Raw genomic sequence first — 5,504 nt, forward strand, 5'->3', positions numbered from 1 at the left:
TCTTGTGGCGTCTGTGACCCGTTACTTGTTCCTTTTATCTGCTAATGGTGTTGGTGAGAATCAGCAGTGTACACAGGCAATTTTAAAATGAAATGTAAATGAATCAGAAATGCCTACGGAGGAGCCATTAGCATAAATCCAATCAAAGGGCTTTGTTTAACTTGTTAAAAATGACTAAATATTTAGTGAGCGTGGGTGGGCGAGGTGATTCTTGCTCACGCTCGTAAAGTTTTAGAAGCAAAACTAACGCGGATATCTTAAATGGATGAACTTAAAAGCAATTTTCTACCCCGAACTCTGCCTCCTCGGTCTATAACTCGCTGGAATATCGTCACCTGTTCAAGGAGATCACCCCTAAAATATTATCTTTGCTTCTAATAGCGGTTAACTCACTCAACACAGATATTTGGACTCTGTGTCATGAGCATTGCAGGGGTCTTCTGGCAGTGGGGAGTCCCTTGGAGCAAACCCCACCCATCCCAGTCATGCCAATGGTCCCCCCGGGTGGGATGCTGGGGATGCAATGCAAGATGGCACCACCAGCTGTGCAGGACCACCCTGCGCTGCATGTGTTATGCACCACCAAGATCACCTTGGGCATGATAGACTAGTTATAAGGAAGAAGTTCTTCACTGTGAGGGTGGTGAGGCACTGGCACGGGTTGCCCAGAGAAGCTGTGGATGCCCCATCCCTGGCAGTGTTCAAGGCCAGGTTGGATGGGGCTTTGAGCAACCTGGTCTAGTTGAAGATGTCCCTGCTCATGGCAGGACGGGATGGACTAAATGACCTTTAAAAGTCCCTTCCAACCCAAACCGTTCTATGAGCAAGAGCCATTCCAGTGCCTATAGTCTTTGTCCAAACTGGTAAGACTGGGTTGGGTTCACTGCTGTGTCCCTGGTGCTATCTGCTGAGTGTCAGGAGGTGCACGTGAGGCTGATGTTTGGTGACGGTTTAAGTGGCACAGGGAGACCTGCCAGCAGCCCCCTGTGTTTCTCTGCTGCAGCCCACCCATCCCACATCCACTCCTTACCCTCTGACGTTCACAGCAGCTTTTGCAGAGCTACCCAGATTAAACCAACCCTCCCCAAAAGGGGGAAAACCCACTTTTTTGGAGCCCACATCTATTCCCTGACCCATTAGTTACACCGTAGGAGATATGGATAGTGCTAAGAATATTAGTCATAGCAAGGTTTGGCTCTACAGCTAGGATTAAATCAAATAACTGAGTTAAAAACAACACTCAGACTTGGCTCTGCAGTGACTCCTTGGACTCCACAGGCATCACTTGAGCAAGCGGCAGATGGGGCTTGGGGCAACGCTTTGCGTTTGGGAAGATTGGCTTTTTCCCACTGGTTCGTTCTCCAGCACGGCGTTGCATCGGGGCGGGTGTTAATTGCATTTCTGGAAATCAAAGCAGCCGGCGCTGGGGTTGTTTGCTGGTTTTCACTTTGCTGCTTTCCCTCAAGCACTGCCCGTCAGCTGGCTTTGCTTTCCCATCTGCATGGGAAAATACTTCACCCAGAGGCACGTCTCTCCCCAGGGACTCCCAGGCTGCCCTGAGTGTTCGCCCCTTTCCATGGGCTTATCCCACTGCCCGAGCATGAGGTCCTGCAAAGGTGGATGCTGCCGTGCAGAATTTATTTAATGCCAATAACGCCAACCCTGGGCACAAATCCTGTGAAAATACATTTGGAATTGGCTGCAGGGGTGGGGGGTGGGGGGGAGGGCAGGGAATGGGATGCAGGGGGTGCAAAAGAAATGGAGAAATGGGAAGATTTAACAGCGTGATCATTGCTCTCCCTGTGTGTTTTGGTGGGGTTTTTTTCTTTTAAATGCTGGAAAAAAGCCCTTTAGAAGGATGCAGACCACCACATTACAGCACTTCCCACCAGCGCCGGGCATGCCTGCTGAGTGCAGGGCTGCATTTGGGGGGTGCAGAGGCTGCAGGGAGCCCCGACACCCTCCTCCATCCACCCCCATGTCCCAGGACGGCGGGAGGTCCAGCCCCACCGGAGGGGTCTCACCTCCTGGCAGCTTCACCGATCATCCCCGTGAAACAGCCTTTGCGTCTCTCCCTCTGCATATAAATCGGGTGCTTTCCAGGAGTTTCTCGGGGGAGTTGCTACCTGCGGGCTCGGCTCAGTAAACCTCGCTTCCCCCAAGCTAGCTGGACTGGATGCAAGAGAGATGTTTAGGTTCCTCCTCTGCTGTGAGATTGTTATGGCAACATGCTCACATTCAACCCCTCAAGGAGAGCAAACCACCGAAACCCTGCTTAGGGGTTTGGGTTTGGTTTATTTTCGTTTTTCCAAAGGGAAAAATACACTATTGCACAGTGGTGATCCCTGCAGAGACAAGCGGTTGCATCGAGCACACGTGGCCTCTTTCGGGGCGCCTCGCCTGCAGCCCTGAGAGCGCTTTGCTGACGTTACTATTTCCCAATGGAGGAACTGGGTGTATAAACCCGCTTTTCCCCATTTGCTCAAGTTTCAGGCGCCCAGTTGGCACGATCTCAGGGTGGGATTCAGCTCTGCTTTGGCAGCCAACAATTCAGGTGTGTTTAATGGGTCCTAATTAGATGCTCGTCTAATGGATACTGCTGGGTCAGAAGAGGGAGCAGAGGCAGGGACAGACCTGGAGGGCTGCATGTCACCCTATGGAGGGGAAAGGGAAGCTGGGGGCAGCAGCACCCACCACCACCCTGGTTTCCAGCAGGCAAAGCAGGCAGGAGTGCTGAGGGCATTTTGCTCCTTGCAACAGGCACCAGTTTGCCCTGGGAGTTGCTTGTTTCTTTGTTCACACATCCAACTAGCCTCAGTTCGGCATCAACAAGTGCCTGGCACCTCAAAAAACAAAACACCCAAAGCAAGACGGAGTCCAAGCTGAGGCTGTTCAGCTCATTGTTGATGGAGGAGAGGAGCGCATCCCATCTCCATCTTGATGGGACTTGGGCAAACTCCTCTGGATGAAGCCCCAGCCCCTCTGCATCAGTCCTGCTGGGAGGTCTGAGAGGTATTTTAAGCTGAAAGAGGATAGATTTAGATTGGACATACATAAGAAGTTTTTTATGATGAAGGTAGTGGGACACAGGAACAGGTTGCCCAGAGAAGCTGTGGATGCTCCATCCCTGGCAGTGTTCAAGGCCAGGTCGGACGGGGCTTTGAGCAACCTGGTCTGGTGGAAGGTCTCCCTGCCCATGGCAGGGGGGTTGGACTAGATGAACTTTAAAGGTCCCTTCCAACCCAAACCAGTCTATGATTGTACGGTTATATGGTTTAAACAGCACATTTGCCTTCTGCTGTGCTCTGGCAGCAGGACAGCATCTGCCCCACGGGTCCACCTAAACTCCCACCCATCCGTACCAACCCCCCACAGCTACTGGGTAGGGCTGGCAGTGGTGGGAGGCAGAAAAATCCTGGATGGAGAGTAAATAAGAAGACTCCTTGCCAAAGAAATTATCTGAAGCAGGTGGTTCCAGCTCGGAGGAACTCAATTTATATTCCCAAACGACGTGCCGGGAGCTGCTCACAGCTCCATCAACAAGAACGACGCAGGCGAGGCAGATGTTTCGGTGAGTGCCAGCAGCTGGAATAGGATCGCTGGCTCAGCTCGGCTGCACCCATCGCTCCAGACGGTAATTTGGGAAGTCAGTGTTGGAGGCTCATCCCAAAGGAGCCTGTATCGGGTGGCTGCAGGTCTGGCTGGCAGGATCGCACAGCCCTTTCTGAAACAAAGCTGGGTAGTGGCGCGCGAAGCCAGGCGGGAGGCGAAGCTCCTGGATTATTTATAGGCTCAAGCCTTGGAAAGGATCTCGGCGCAGAAAAACACAGGGTGTATGGGCTGTGTGTGGGGCCAGAGCAGCCCCACGATGGTGATAACAGGGTCGTGCCGGTACCATCCACGTTGCAGGAGCGGCTCTCCCCAGGGCATGTCCCTGCCAAAGCTTTTTTGGCATGGGGGAATGGCAAATTTTTGGGGATGCTCATGCTCAGCGTGGTGGGATGTGGCTTGAGGAAACGAAGCCCTACGAAGGGTGAAGGACACAAAGGAGGGTGCTAGCGGGCAATGCAAGGCACGAGGCTTGCCCACCGAAGCAGAGGTCATCGGTAAGGGTGAACTTTCGGGGCTGGAGGGGGAAGGAGGTGGATCGTGTAGGCTGGGCAGCGGCACTGCAGGCAGTGCAGCAGAGGCTGCTGCATCGCCCAGCCCCACGCACTTCTTTTATTTTCCATGTGGCGACCAAACGGCCAGTAACTAAGAGCAGCTCTGCAGTGTCTGCTGCCCCAGCCTGGCAGAAGTAGGGGGGGGTGCCAATGAAATGTTCCCCAGGTGTGACACGGCGAGGATGTCAAACAGGTCGAGACAGCAAAGGCAGGGGGTGGGAATACCAAATCTAATACAATTTTGGAGAGATGTAGGTAAGGCCAAAGGGCATTCAGCAGAAGCCACTCCTAACACTGCAAGCAGCTCTTGCAAGAGGCCGTGGGAGAGCACAGAGCACACAGGCACGTCTCAGCCGCAAAGTGCCACCTTCCCAAATTGCCCACAAGGCTTCCTGGAGCCAGGCGTGCTTCCACCCGAGTTGCAACTGAGCCTGCCCACCACGGGGAGAGCCCTCACCACCCCAGCCCAGGGCTGGTGGCTGTTTGTACGAGCCGTGTACGTGCCTGGGCAAATAAATAGGTAGCAACTGGGAGGTGGACTTTCCCTTGGGGCTTTCAGGGTGGCCGAGTGCAGGAGCAAGGTAAGAAATGCTGCAAAAGGGACAAGGAAGAGATGGGCGTTGCGAGGGTGTCTCTTTATGGGAAGGATTAGAGCAGCTTTAAAGCAATGGTGTTTAACTGCTGGTGCAAAAGCAGCCAGCAGCCCCTGGCCGGGCACACAGCAAGAGGAGAAGAAGCACCAAGACCCCAGCAGCATTCGTGTACGCGCTGCCCTCCCCATCTTGCATCAGCAATCGTTGGAAAATGGGGTCCAGGTGAGACTAGCTGGACCCCGTCGACCGTTCGTAGGCAGCATCGCCCAGTTTGACTGGTACGCAGTGCAGGTTGGTTAGGGGCCAGTGCTGGAGCAGCAGCCAGGACTGCAGAGCCCCGGCCAGGACCCCTGCCCACGGGTGCTCCCTCCACGGCGGATGCTCACCTGGGTGCAGGGGCAGGGGTGCTCAGCCCAGCCGAGCCCACCGGGACTGGGGAGAGGGCAGCTGGGCAAAGGGAGCATGGGATAAATACAGCCTGCAAAAAGGCAGAGGAAACTGCGCTTCCTTAAACTGCTGTAAAACACGATGGAAACATTTAATAGAAGCTACTAGGCGGGTACCATTTATTTGGCTTTTGCCAAGACTTTTGATAAAATCTCACGTCAGAGACTATTAAAGCACCTTATCAAAGGTTAGAGGCAAAGTCTTCGTTTGGGGACAGAAAACAAAAACAGGGACCATCTGCTCCTTGAAGCAAAAAGAAGCAAACACCGAGGCGCAAACACCGAGGCACAGCAGAGGCCAC

This window comes from Harpia harpyja, chromosome 6 (genome assembly GCF_026419915.1).
Source record: "Harpia harpyja isolate bHarHar1 chromosome 6, bHarHar1 primary haplotype, whole genome shotgun sequence".
NCBI classification, from domain to species: Eukaryota; Metazoa; Chordata; class Aves; order Accipitriformes; family Accipitridae; genus Harpia; species Harpia harpyja.